The sequence below is a fragment of the Podarcis muralis genome, chromosome 3 (assembly GCF_964188315.1).
Source record: "Podarcis muralis chromosome 3, rPodMur119.hap1.1, whole genome shotgun sequence".
Taxonomy (NCBI): domain Eukaryota; kingdom Metazoa; phylum Chordata; class Lepidosauria; order Squamata; family Lacertidae; genus Podarcis; species Podarcis muralis.
Genome location: NC_135657.1, coordinates 63,297,788 through 63,312,800, shown reverse-complemented (window position 1 = coordinate 63,312,800; position 15,013 = coordinate 63,297,788). Strand labels below are relative to the sequence as shown.

Here is a 15,013-nt window from a genome sequence, read left to right as displayed (position 1 = left end):
ACCTTCACCCCATAGCATCCAATGTTGTCCTTGAGCAAGTCACTGTACTTCATGGGCGTTCCCTACAAATACGATGGGAATAAGGGCAGCCTACTTTGAAGGGTTGGTAATTATGATGCATATGGGGGAAACTGTTTTAAGATTTCTTAGAAAAGCAGTGGGAAAAGCTTAGTAAATAATGGTACCTGGCAGCAACCATCCCATCAGGCTAAAGTAGAGGGAAACAGAGCTACTCCACTGGCTCTGCTGAGAGAACTTTTGCCTCTTCCAGTTTCCATTCCAGTTGCTCACTAGCAGAACTTTGCAACTGAGAGGGCAATCCAAATTCTGACTGCTGACTGGTGAGGCGATACATAGCCCAGTGATGCACAGTGGCCAGGGCAGCATTGAGGGTGGGCAGCAGGAGGACCATCACTGCCACCTTAAAACTGTTGCAACAACTAGGCCTGGACGAGACTTGCTGTTGTCACACAATGGCAGTTAAACCAGCTCAGAATCCAATGACTCTCAGGCCTGCTTAGTCCCTCCTGCTCCTGGAATACCCAGTTCTGCAACTTTAACCCACCTGCATGTTTGGCTGTGGCAGGGGAAGTGCTGCACTGAAGTGATACTTGTTTGTGTATTTTGGCCTGTGGGAGTCTGGATTGCTATGTAAGAATTAGTGTGTTTTTTACCTCCTCCCTCCCACTTACCTTTCCTTTTGTGTTGTGCATTTAGGTTGTAAACCTGAGGGCAGAAGATATCTTATTATTGACCTTTGGAAGGCACTCTGGGACCCTTTCTGGGGATAGCAAAAGTGCTTCAGATAAATAAACCACAGAGAACTGAGAAATGAAAGCTTATGATGAAGATAACCATCTAAAAGCTCCATGGAAATATTTTAACAAATAAATTCCAGAGAGTTGACACAGTGCAGGTTCTTTCACATACCCTTACATTTTTTAAATGGCATTTGTTGTCAAGCATTTCTCTCATAAGCATTTCACAAAGGAGTTTGCAGGATGATAAATTGATGTCCTTGGTAAAAGTGTGGGTTTAGAACAGTTTGCTGCTGTTGTGATGGCTTGAAAGATATTTTGTATTGATGATGTTTGAATTGTGTCACTTGTAACTTCTATTCATTTAACAAAGTCTTATTTTATCCTTATTGTATTTTAAAGAGGAAAATTTTTTTTTTGAGCTTTACATTGTGCAGGAGAGAGTGTAGGCTTTGACAGAGATGAGAGGAAGATACAGGCAGAAGGTTATGTGTGCCTATTCTCCTTGAATTCTCTCAGGCACAGTAAGGTATCCTTCAGTGCTATCCCATTTCTCTTAATGAGTGTCCTTTAATACCAGGGGTTACTGAAAAGCTGAAGGAGCTGAGGAAACGATCCCCGTACACAGAAGAAATGGGAAAATGAATACCTTTTGCTATTTATGCTTATTTTAATGTTCAGGGATAAATCATCTTCCTGTGTCTCAATCCCTCAAAATGATGAAAAATTTATAGCTTGTGTATCTGCAATAGTTTTGATGTCAGGCATAATGTTACAAAATACTGAGAAAAGCATACATCAAAGCGGTACTTCACTCTGAGGTCTTTATCTGTTGCTTCTTCATGCCATTTGATATAGCAGCATCTTTTCAAAGCAGTGCCAGATTTAGGGCGGTACGGGTGGTTCCCCCCCACAGGGTGCTAAGCTGAGGGGGCACAAAATAAAATATAATAATAATAATAGTAATAATAATAATAATAATAATAATAATAATAATAATAATAATAATACCTACCATATTTTTCGCCCTATAGGATGCACCGTCCCATAAGGCGCACCTAGTTTTTTTTTGGGGGGGGGGAAATAAAGGGGGGAAAATTATTTCCCGCCCAGGTGCGGGGCTGGGGCGGGGGAAGCTCAAGCTTCCCCCGACCCCAGCCCCCAAACAGGCAGTTCTCTGCAAGCCGTGGGAGCGCTCCCGCTGCTTGCGGAGAGGTGCGCGAAGCCTGGAGAGCGTGAGGGGTCAGTGTGCACCGACCCCTCTTGCTCTCCAGGATTCAGCGAAAGCCTGCATTCGCCCCATAGGACGCACACACATTTCCCCTTCATTTTTGGAGGGGAAAAAGTGTGTCCTATAGGGCGAAAAATACAGTATATTTATATGGCTCCCTACTGAGAAGATCCATTAAAGAAGCAACTGTACCAAAATGAATTATTTAATTTTTGTCCTCACTTAAGGCACCATATTACTATATTATTGGAAGTGTAAACATTTCCAGTTCTGTATATGGGCCTCAGGGCTGTATTCAAACAAGTTTTTTTGAGGGGGGAGCCACATCCAGCAGCCAGTGGTATTTATGAAGTGTTCTTATCCTCCATGCAGACACCCCCTGTGTCCTTTTTGTAGGTGAGGAACTAATAGCCTTACTACCCCCTCCATCAAGAATGAGGGCTGTACTCATTTCTGCAAAATTTAGGATCCTTTGCTGAGAGACCACATATACATATTACCATTTCTTTCTTTCTAAAATAGTGTAATATTTTTGGATGTCTGTTATTATTGCTGCTGGAGTTTTTTTTAAGTTTTTTTTTAAAGGGAGGTTGCCTACTGGCACGTTATTAGACATGGCAAATTGTAACCTTTATGAGCCAAAAAAAGCTGTTGTAAGTGTATATTTATAAATTCTAAATGCACAGGTGTTTTTGTTTTGTTTTTTGTTTTAGAAAACATATTTAGCAGAGAAATATGTTAAATAGTAAAACATGGGTGTTTCTGCCCAGTGGATTATGACATATTTTCTTTGCGCTTTTGAGAAGAAATACATTTTAAGATTATGATTTCTTTGACACAGACCTTCATCACCACTGGAGATAATTACTGTTCAAAGATGGATTTCCCCTTCCTGCCATGATGAGCCTTTTCTTTTAGAAAATCCAGATGGCAAAATGCAGCAATGCTCTATATCAAATATAAAACAAAGAGAAATACTCAATTGCAAACGCTTTCGCCTACCCTGTCACAGAATTCTACATTTTACTGCTTGTGCAAAACACACAATTTTCTAATATAAAACATCAAGCTGAAGGAAGATATTCAGTATCAAAGTATGAAAGTAAATGATAGCTCACAATACATCCTAGGAACCAGTTTTTTCTGCTGCCACCAATGTCTTCTCCTTCCCCCCTCCTCTGTTAGCATCTCTAGATATAAATTTAGAATATTTAGCATAAAATGTCAGCCCTTACTTTCCTCCCTTTTGCCATAATTTCAAAACACTCTGCTTTGCAAAACAAGAATCTCTCTCTCGAAGAAGGACTAGACAGGAGGAATGCTCCAACAGAGGTGTATTCAGAACTTCAGCGGGAAGAAACAGCCCATCACCCTCCGTTTGGGAATCCCAAAAACAACCCAGTGAGGACTGGGAGTGTTCCGTTTCCATGGAATGGAAGAATATATGGGAAAGGGGATAGAACAGAGCATGGCTGGCTGATGGAAACACCAAACAGGAATATTCCACACTGCAACGTATTGCTGTAGGCCTCATCTCTAGTTAGAATTGGCAACAACACAGTTTTGTTATCAACTTCTGGGTGGCATCTCAATGGAAAGCAAGACTGTAACTTCTGTCTTGCAGATTTGCAAGCAACTTCCATGCCTGAATTAGCACAGGCTTTTGGAGGCCAAGCTGTTAGATGCAAGGCTTCTCAGTTTGATGAGTGTAACCTTAGCGGAGCCAGAAGTCTGAGTGGGGGAAAAAATTGTTTCTGGGTCAAATCGAAATGTATTATTCATTCCCTCTGTGCATTATTCTTGCTGTCAGGGAATAGAAGGCCCTGGAGGTGGAATGAGATGACAAGAAAATCATAGAGAGTCTCAGATGCACTCCAGAGAGCGCTGCCAGATGTTTTATGTAGAAGATAGTTAAATCACAGCTGCATCTAACTAGAGCACATGGGGACTGCTCATCTTTTGCAGCATAGAAGCAGCTACGGCATTCTTGAGACCAAAGGGACGATATTTTCTGCTTCTGGACGGTGATTTATTGAGTCTTTCTGGCTTTCACGAGACAGTATGAACAGTAGTCTTGCATGCATGAGCTCACACACAGAGCAACCATACCATCTTATGCAAAAATAACAGCATATATGTCAACATTTTAATGGAACCATAATGGAGGACCTCTGGGTTTCAATGTGAATCTCTGATTTTCAATTAATATGCAGTTATGCCTTGTTAAACATTTCTTCCCCCCACCCCTTTCTACTAATTAGGTACGGTGAAATTTCAGTCCTGGGGGACATGGCATGAGGATAGTGTATCAGGAAATCCAGTTGGCAGGCTTTCATGTTTTAAAGAAGCTTTTCTGATTTCACGCTGTATCTGAAAATGCTGTGTACTAGTGGAAGGAATCCAGATAGTGATAAAATTATTATCAATGTGAAACTAGGTAATCTTATTTCTTTTAAAAGTCTGCAGAATGGCTAACTCAATGGGGCAGAAGATTCAGTTAACAATGGTATGAATACTTACTTTTAGTAACAATGCGTTTGTTTTTTTAAAGTTAACAAAGGGAGTGGCAAATGACAGTGATATAAAAAATAGCTGTCAGCAACATAATGTTAAAAATCTGAGAGAGCTGTTATTGTAGAACTCAATAACACACAATAAAGGGTCCAAAAATAGGCAGTTAAAAAAAATGAATAATGCAAAATTCTCTGAGAGCCAATTTCTTTTATTTACTGACAGTGCAATCCTATACACATCAACTCTTGAGTAAGACCCATTGAGTGTATATAGGATTGCAGCCTTCAAGTTTCAATTAATAAACACTGTGAAGTACCTCTGTTATAACTCTCCTCCATGCTACTTGCTTGTTCACCTAACTGCCATTCTTCATGCTGTAGTTGGTGTTGCCTCCTGTTGACAACCATGTGAACTGCAGCATGACAACAGCCTTACATTTTTCTGTATATAGGAAAACAATTTGAATTCTATGGAATTACAATTGCCACAACAGGCAGAACAATTCTGCCATGACCAATTGGTCCAGGGGGAGGGGAGTTAGGGAAGCACTGGAATCGAGATTAGCCTCTGAGAATATGGAGGTTGGGTCCTTACATGGGGAAAGTGCTGAAAACCAGAGCAAAGTTGGATATTATTTACACAATCTGTGCAGGAACCAATGGGCAGGGTTGTTGCTTCGCCGCTGTGCTTGGTCTCATTACTGAGAACGGTTCAAGAAAGTGAGCAATTTTCCTACCGCATGAAGGAAATTGCCACCTTCAGAATTACGCACTTTACAATAGGGAAAATGCCTACACTGTTTCACCCTTTCCATAAGTGGCAGTTACCAGCGTCAACAGATGTATTTGAGAAAAGCACACAGAAGGCCTCTAATTGATAGGTACCGCACTCACAGCTGCAACATAACTCTTCCCTGTTTGCACTGTGGTCTGCTTTACTTTTAGGCTTTGGCTTAGCTGCAGCTGGCCTTTTTGATGCATTGCTTCTCACCGCCATACCTTTCTTCCTGATGAGCTGAACTGCTGTGACTGGAAAATCTTCCTGTGGGGGGCTGCTGATAACCTTGAATTGCATGCAAGGGGGCAGAACACGCATGCTTACTTCTGGCCTAGACAGATTGAAGCCCGCTCAAAAATAGTGACAGCCTGGAAGTGCCCTCAAAGACTACATCAGCTTCTGATTTCCTACTCATTCCTGCTAAGTCTCCAAATGCTCTTTCCTCAAAAGGAAACTGACCCTGCAACACCCATTCTGCTCTGAGAATGCATAGCATGAAACAACAGAAGAGGTGTGATGCTACCAGGCCGACTAGTTATTCACAGCTTTTGATACTCTAAGGTTTGTTGTTGGCATCTGTCTGTGTGCCTCCAGGAATGAAGTCAAACTGCTGTGTTAGCTGCACCAACATGACCTCCCCAGGATGCAAGCCGGGACAGCGTGTATGGAAGAAGTCCTGGGTGGCCCAAATGACAGTATCCCCTTCTTAGCCTCGCTGATCGTGGTCCAAAGGAAAGCAGAGCAATATGTTTGGCACCAGCTTGGCTGCAGGAGTTGCCAGGAGGCGGCTTACAAGGCGTCATCCAACTATCTTAGGGACTCTACTCTGGATTTGTGTAGGGTTTACTCCTTAACCTTTTCTTCTCTCGAAGATATCCCGCGAGGCAGTGGAGGTTTAGACCAGAGTTTTCCTTCTCCTAGATGGGCTACCTTCCCAGGTTGACAAGCTCCATCTGCCCCTCACTTCCTTCTACAGCACATGCAGAAACCACCTTCTTGACTGTTGGACACACTATTGGTCTCATCTGCTCAATTAGTGGTTAATGCTTGATGGCACAGAAGAATCTAGCCTACTGGAAACATAACTCTCCCATATTGACCACAGCAGGCACTGCAACTCTACATCAGTTTGACTCCACCCCTCCATTGCCTCCAGAGACAGACGGATGCCAACAAAGGCAGAAAGGAAAAATGTGCCTGAATTACTCTGCCCACTTTCTCCACCCACCAAGTGACCCTTGGAAGGCTACACAGAAGGGAATGTGGCTCTATGGATGGAAAAGCTTCCCCATCCCTGGACTAGAGTGAGATGGCAGAATCAGGTGGGCTGCAAGAGAGACGAGAGCTGTCTCTTGTCTCTCGGAGTCCCAATACACCATCTTTCCCACTGTGGCAGATGGAGCCGGAGAAGATTCTGGGAGGCGGGGGAGAAAAGTTGATAATTTTTGCAACACAAGTGTGTATTTTTGGATTTACTGTCAGCACAAGCTCCTTTCACTTCTACTCAAGAAATGACTATGAGCCAACATAATCTGACTAAGATGCACAGTACCAAAGTACGAGGCTAACAAGTGCAATAACGTACAATATTCTCGGTACGCTTAGCCAAATAGCATCCCCTAATGACCCTCTGCTCAGTTCTTTGATCAGATGCCTGTTTAAAGAGCCTAAGACAGACATGTCAGCCATATTTCTGAAGGTAACGGCTGTTAATATCCCAATACATATGGCCATCTTTCAGAATGGCAGCTTCTCTGGGTTTTTCCAGCCTATCCTTCAACCCTTGCTGGCTTCAGTCCCCCTTCTCAAATATTTTTGTATCGATCTTGGACTAGGTTCAGTTTCCAGTTTGCAGCTGAATGCAGGGTGGCTGACATCGAGGTCTTTCTTGGAGGGGGAACGACGACTATGACACATGCTGAAATGAGCTTGTCTGATGAGATTACTTCCAATCTAGATGTGAAGACGGCTTCTAAAACTGCATTGTTCCTTCACATGCTGTAAGAATACAGGACTCATTTGTATCCGTAAAAAAACTGCATAGTAACAGAGAGTATATGTTTGTGCTCTGCTTGCAGGTAAAATTTGCTACTTGTACATTAAAAGAAAATCTTTAAGGGTGCTTATTTGTCTCCCTGCCCTCCCAACAGATTATTTTGCAGGTCCACCTTGTAAAATTTAGGCCGCATCTACACCATACATTTAAAGACATTTCCTCCCACCCAAAACAATCCCGGGAAATACAGCTTGTTATGGATGCTGGGAATTGTAGCTTCGGGAGAGGCAATTAGCAGGATTCTTTGGGGAGCCTATGCTCGCTCTCCAGTATGGACTATTGGGGATCAAAATGGGTGATGGCATAACCTTGTATTTAAGAGAGACCCACATTCAGATTCTTAATTGAGCAATGGGAAGTTGGGTAATCTATTTTCTAGGAGATGTTCAAGGAGCAAAAGTGAGCTGGTATCTTCTGTGGGTGTTTGAAATATCTGTGTACACACTATACCTTTAAAGCTCATTCAAATCCCATTCCTTCCCACAAAGAATTCTGGGCACTGTAGTTCACCCCTTCAAAGAATTACAATTGCCAGCAACCCTTAACAAACTACAGTGCCCAGAATTCTTTAAGGGTTTCTCACTCATGTGTTCTAAAGGTATACTGGGTACACAGCCATAGGATATCCTGCCTTGGGGCAACCGGATGACCTGCTATGTTCTTCCTTTCAGATCTAGGATGCTTTTTCTTCTTTTTTACTACACATATATATCCCATCACAATGACAACAGAGGTAGATATTTTGATTCCAAAGACAAACTTATCCTAGTATATAGCAAAGCTCTTGGGCACCATATTGTTTTATTCCTTATCTTTTCTTAGCAGTAGGGACAGCCCAGGTTTCAGACATGTCTCCTGCTTCCAGGGCTTATGCTTATCAGTGGGCTGCAATGTTGCCAGATAAGACAATACAATTACCTCTGAAATATTTTTATTATTCTTAGTTCTTTTTTTGTAAAAGCCAAAGTAACTTATTTTAAAATAAAGCTGCAAGGGCTCGTGGGCTGATTTACACAACACTTGGCTTCTGTAGGGGAGAATAATATAATGGTTGGAAATCGGTTTGCATACTTGGGTGTGCTATAGTTGGGAATGAGAAAGATGCAAAGAGGAGCCCCATCGAAGGGTGGGATTTGCATTATTACAAGGCAAAGCTGAATGAGGAGCAGATATGAATTTGCATGGGGAGGCTCAAGATTCAAAGTAGATTAGCCTAAAGCAGTGTGCACACAGCCATGCAGCATTCTGCTTTTTAAAAAAATATTTGTTTGTTGATTGATTGATTGATTGCACAGGCTTGAATTTTGTAGTAAGAGTGTTATCTCCATATAAACTTTGCATTTTTCTTCCAGTTCCTTGTATTTCGGAGTCCTTGAGTCCATTCTGAACACTGCCATCTTTGGGTAAATAAACTTTGGTTTTTAATCTTTTCGAACATTAATTGGCCAGTTTAAAAGTTTGGAAGTTTGGAAGACATTTTGATATTGCCTAACAGAAATGTTTCTGGGATCACTCGTAAAGAATAGCAAGTATTTTGGGTAATGGTATATATGACTTCTTGAAACCAGTCCTATTGATTGATTGATTGCATTAGCCGTAGATAGCAATTGCAGTTACATCTATTACAATTACATCACATAGAATCATAGAGTTGGAATAGACCACAAGGGCCGTCGAGTCCAACCCCCTGCCAAGCAGGAAACACCATCAGAGCACTCCTGACATATGGTTGTCAAGCCTCTGCTTAAAGACCTCCAAAGAAGGAGACTCCACCACACTCCTTGGCAGCAAATTCAATACACAGCAAATTACAGCCGGTACTTTCTTGTATTATCTAAAATACACTATTCCAGAATTTGTTTATTTTTTATTACACTTCCAGAAAAATTGCAAGTAATCTATGAATGATTCACTCCTCTAGCATTATATATATATATATATTATATATTCTGGTTAATCTAATGACACCGCTGTTAAATTATCTCAAAGAAATTCCCTTTGAGAATCTGATGTATATTTTTCAAATTATATCTGAAAAGTATATCTTGTGCTGTTTGTGTGCGTGCGCATTTATGAAGTAGTTGAACATCTGAAGCTGAAACTGGCTGTGTTGATTGGCTGGCCTGCTGTGATACTTCTGCAACACCCCTCACCAAATACAGAGGGAGCAAATGTGGACATTTTTCATTTTAAATAATTAAGAAGGTGATGAATAAACAGATATACAGAAAGAAGTGTGTGTGTGTGTGTGTGTGTGTGTGTCTGTATTAATATATTAGAAAACCCCAAGAAAGCAGACATCTCAGATTACTGAGGGATAAAAAAGACTGACAGCTAAGCCAGCATTCAATTTGTTGAAATTATACACCTATCATTTTGGTTGCCAAGCTGGGAGAAAGCAGGGCTCACCCTGAAGCTAAAGGATCTTTTTTATATTTAAATCTGAGTTCACCCTCTGAGCTCTTGAGTACTTTACACCCATCAGTTTATTCCTTATAGGGTTTAAGGGAGAAGCGTACATTAGTGATGGTGCTTGCTTTCCATATCATCTACATACAGTGCTACAATATTATTGTATCTTCTTTTAGTCTTTATTTTGCCCATATTGTTTTAATTGCAGCTCAACAGCTAGAGTAAATCATGGGGCTGACAAATGGACAATCCTACTTTGCCCTCTTCTTTCATTTAAATCCACTGATTCCTGCATCTAACAACCCAAAAACACAACAACAACTGAACCCAGGAGTCTGTTCAGCAGCCTCAGTTTCTGCAGCTGGAGTCAATCAGGGCCCCACCCACGCAGGCCAGGTGGGGAAAGGGCTAGCAAGGCAGGGAACAGATCTTCCAGGACTCAAAGCCAAGATGGTCTCTGGCCTCTTTAGCAGCCTCAGCTTCTGCAGCTGGAGTCAATCAAGGCCCCACACTCCCAGGCCAGGTATAAAAAGGCCTGCAGGGCAGGGAGCAGGACTCACAGCCAAGATAGCCCTGAAGCACACTTGCTGTGGAATATCCTGTGGTGATTGCTGGAGCAAGTAGTCTGAGGTCCAGCCCTGTGCAGAAATGAAGCTTCAAGTGCTGTTTCCTGTCTGTCTTAGGTAAGGCTTGTGGACCATGGCATTGGCTGGAAGGGGGGAAGCAGCAGGCTCTCTTTAGCTCTGCTTGCAAGGGGTCAGTCCTCTCCTTTTGATTCTTCATGGTGGCAGCAACAACAACACAATTAACTGCAAACAGCTAACTGCCCAGGTGTTATGTACTGAAGTTCTCACCCTGGGCCAGCAGGGGGATACTGTAGATAGTTTTCACTCAGGTCCACATGTGCAAATAAGGGATTGAAAGTGATGTTCAGTGATTGGATAGTTACAGAAAGTGTTACAGTTGCGTTGTAGTGGAGCTCTATATAAGCAGGCTGGCTGAACACTTCAGTTCAGTTCTGTTCTGGCCTGTGAATAAACAAGAGCTGTTTGAAGAATCGCTGTGTCGTCTGATATGCTCACCCACAATTTAACACCAAGGTCATTGATTCAATCTTACTGAAAAAGACAAAAAATGTCAGTATATTGAAGAAGCTCCTTCTGTCACCTGAATCTGCTTGAATGGGGTGTGTGCACATATGAATGTCTGAAAAGAGTGTGCAGGTGTGGATGTATATTTTGGCCCAGCTAGTCTGTGGCCCCTGCTCACTTTTTCCCCCGTGAGAAGAGGGAAGACTCCCTACCTCTGGCCTAAACCACATGGTCATAGCGAGAGGCTTCTCTGAGTCCCCCTTCCTTCTAAAGTCAGGTAAGCAGTGACTAGCGAGAGAGCATCTTCTCAGTCCTGGTCCCTTGCATTTGAAATGCTATCCCCAGAGATGCTTGCCTGGTGCCAACTTTGATGTCCTTGTGCTGCCTGGTGAAGGATTCTTAAAAATTTGCCCAGGCATCCCAGCATGTTATATAGCTGTGTTTGTGTTTTATGGCTTTTGTTGGATTTTTGCTCATCTGGTTAAAGGCTTCTTCTTCGGTGACTTTTATTACTCCCATTGATTTTGCCTTTTTATGGCTTTTGCTTGGTTTTTTTCCATATGAAAAAGGCGATGGCTGCTTCATTGGTTTTATGACTGCATTTTGTTGTATTTAATTTGTTCTTGCCATTGTATGCTGCTCTGGGAGCCTTATGCTGGGAGGGAACTGAAACATCTAAGAAATAAATAAAACATTCAGGAGGAGCAAAGCTTTATTAGCATATTAGCCAGAGCAGGCATGGGCAAACGGAGAAGAAAGGAACCTAATGGCACAGGATTATAATTAAAACTTGGTTGCAATTCAGGAAAGCAGTGTTTATGTTGCTTTTCAAACTGAAAATGAATAACAATTCGAGCAACAATTGATGTCTGATTTTGCCGTTCTGGTGCCTCCTTGTGGTCTGCTGGATTCATTCAGTCATTCATAGTTTAAGATGACTTTGACAGCCTGGGGCTGGATGGACCTAAGTTGAGTTGTAGTCTAAAACATCTGGAGGGTACCAGGTTGGCAAAAGCTGGAGAACACTCACCCTACCACTTCCCTTGTAAACAGGGCTTCAAACGCCTGCAAAACCTGGGAAATTAAATACAGAAGCAAAACAAAAACAGTCCCATTTGACCAGAAGCAAAAGTGGGGCAAGATAAATGTTTTTATGGCATGGGAAATAACTCCTTTCATTTATCAATTTTTAAAACCTGTTCTGGACTTAGTAAACATCTTTTTATAAATGATTCCCAGTGCTTGAAAATGAAACATTGGCCTCTGCCTGCATAATTGTCACCAAGATTTCAGCAACGTTGCTTTGTGAAAGCACCTTTCTGACAAAACATCCAAAATATGCTGCAAAGCCCTTTTTGACCTCAGCTGTCACTCGGGCACAATGAAGCCCTCTTTCAACTATACTCTGGCTATGTCTATTTGGGATTAAATATGAAACAATTTTATTATGTTAACTTTAAATGTACAAAGTTGGGATATAATATGGTGAATTTAGAAACATAATAACTGAAAGATACAGTAAGTTAAGAAACAAGGTAACAAATTGCTGAAACTTTTATTGCAAAGAACGCAGAGTCTGGAGGATGCGGGGAAGTCCATTTGGAATATTGGAAAAATTATTGAAAGTTGGATTGTAATGATCTTTTTATTATTTTTATTTTGTTTTTGTTTCTTGTATTCTCTTACTCCAATCTTGTGTCTATGACCCTAAGAAAAGAAACTCAATAAAAAATATTTTAAAAAAATAAAAATAAATATGATATTACTTGTCATTTATCATAATACCATTTAGGATAACTTATGTACCTCTTATCTAAAAAAAATACAGAATGTGAAACAAGTCTTCTGAAATAGATTAACACCACTGAACTAAATTACATTATGGTTTTATTGCTAGACCTGGTACTCAATCTGTGATTATATCTGAGCATGGAGTTTCATTAAATATTCTTACCTTCAGTTTTAATGTGATTCTCTAGAAGGTCGTTTCAGTATTTGAGGTCTGTTTTCATATTGTACTCTGCCCTGATAGAAATAGCTTTAATGTGGAAAATGGAACCAAGTGTTCTGGAGTAGATTTTTCTGCCACTCATGGGACATAGGACTAGCAGAGGACAAAAATAGCTCTGTATGTTTTTCCTTCCCTTTCACTGTTTCCACTGTTCCCTGTTCATTGTTCTGCAAGGCACTGCTGCATAGGCTGTCAGGCCCCCCTTGATAAAGGTGAAATTCCTGAGTGGTTGTCTTGTACAGGCTTCCCCAAACTCGGCCCTCCAGATGTTTTTGGCCTACAACTCCCATGATCCCTAGCTAGCAGGACCAGTGGTCAGGGAGGATGGGAATTGTAGTCTCAAAACATCTGGAGGGCCGAGGTTGAAGAAGCCTGGTCTAGTGGATGAGAAGAAGCAGCCGTACCTTGATCCTAGTTAGAATTCCAGAACACCTGTATTGCCAGTGAATCCATTTTGAGTCCTTTACTGGATTAGTAAGCAAGAAGACACTCTTGAGAAGAAAAGGCAGAGTGGTATCTTATCTCAATTTCTGTATGGGTCTGGAGAAAAGAAAATGGTCTGGGGTTTGTGGGCTTCCTGCCTCAATGTCTATTGTTTTTCAGAGTGTCCTGGTGTCCTGGGACACCACAGGTCACCTGCAGGGACAAATATATAATGTGAAAATATAAAGATTGTACAACTGCCTTTCTTCTTTTACTCTGAGTCTGTTCCTTGATTGGGAGTTCATTGTGCAAATACTATTCTTTGGGCTTGGTGTGTTCTGGCCCTTTGCAATGGCCCTTTGTGTTATGTGGTGAGAGAGCAGTGGAACTCTTCGTCTTTCAGCCTGCATTCTAGATGTGTGCTTTGTTTTTGGGGTAGCTGCTGATGTGCTTGGACTCTGCCATTGAGTTGGAAGGGACACTGGAAGTTCATCCAGCTCAATCCCCTTTTCCATAACACTGTAAAACAGAAAAATAATAAAATGGAAATGGGCTGCAGCAAATAAAGCCAGAAACTGGGTTCACCATAAAAAAAACACACCACCTGTCAAAAGCTTGGCAGAACAGGAGTTCTCACCAAAGTGATATTGCAAGGTGGTTACTGCATTCCCCCCCATGCCTTTGTACCCATTTTCCTCTATCTGCTGCTGCTTGGGTGGGTGCCATTTTTTCACTTGAAAAGGCACATTAACTGCAGGATTACAGCCAATTAGGAATCATATAGTGAAAACAATGACATCACTACATTGCCAATCAGAGGTGGTTATATCACCACGTCATACATGCTGTGATAACCTGCTTATTGCTACACTGATTATTATGGCAACAGGAATGCATTCCTTCTGACACTCTATTCCTTTTTTCTGCCTTTTTGCAAAGGGGCAACAACAACAAATCACCCAAAGGGCAACATTCATTCCATACAGGCAAAACATTTTGTGAAATATCCCATCCCCCCCCCCCCATTTTTGCTGTGTGCTATTGTGTTTATCGTATGAATAACATGGCAAGATGGTGGAGGGGGGGGAAAGAAAGCCATTTTTTAAAGCATTAAAGACAATGTTATCTCCTAATGATTTAACATAGAATTAAAGTGGAGGTGTTCATATATTTGAACTGAAGTGGGACACGGGTGGTGCTGTGGGTTAAACCACTGAGCCTAGGGCTTGCCGATCAGAAGGTCGGTGGTTCGAATCCCCGCGACGGAGTGAGCTCCTGTTGCTTGGTCCCTGCTCCTGCCAACCTAGCAGTTCAAAAGCACGTCAAAGTGCAAGTAGATAAATAGGTATCGCTCCAGCGGGAAGGTACACAGCGTTTCCGTGCACTGCTCTGGTTCACCAGAAGCAGCTTAGTCATGCTGGCCACATGACCTGGAAGCTGTACGCCGGCTCCCTCGGCCAATAAAGCGAGATGAGCGCCGCAACCCCAGAGTCGGTCACGACTGGACCTAGTGGTCAGGGGTCCCTTTACCTTTACCTATGCTTAGGATTGCAACCTACAGCTATTTTGAGGAAACTATAATCTGAATCTCAGTTTGTATTGTATTTATGTACTGTAGCTTGCCGTTGTTTTATTGATTATAGTTTAGAAATTATTTATTGTAACTGTTGAGTGTTTAACTTTTATGTTATTATTATTATTTAATACTATTCTAATGATTGTTGAATGTTACTTTTTTGA

The 15,013-nt window shown here is 41.7% G+C and overlaps 1 long non-coding RNA gene across 1 annotated transcript in view; it reads left to right on the top strand.

Moving 5' to 3' along the window:
- The window catches only part of LOC144327263 (uncharacterized), a 32,161-nt gene that overhangs the window by 12,470 nt on the left and 4,678 nt on the right, over window positions 1–15,013 (top strand). The window contains exons 3-4 of the long non-coding RNA XR_013392244.1: window positions 7,116–7,280; window positions 8,689–8,739. This is a non-coding gene — a long non-coding RNA (uncharacterized LOC144327263). The remainder of the gene's footprint in view (window positions 1–7,115; window positions 7,281–8,688; window positions 8,740–15,013) is intronic.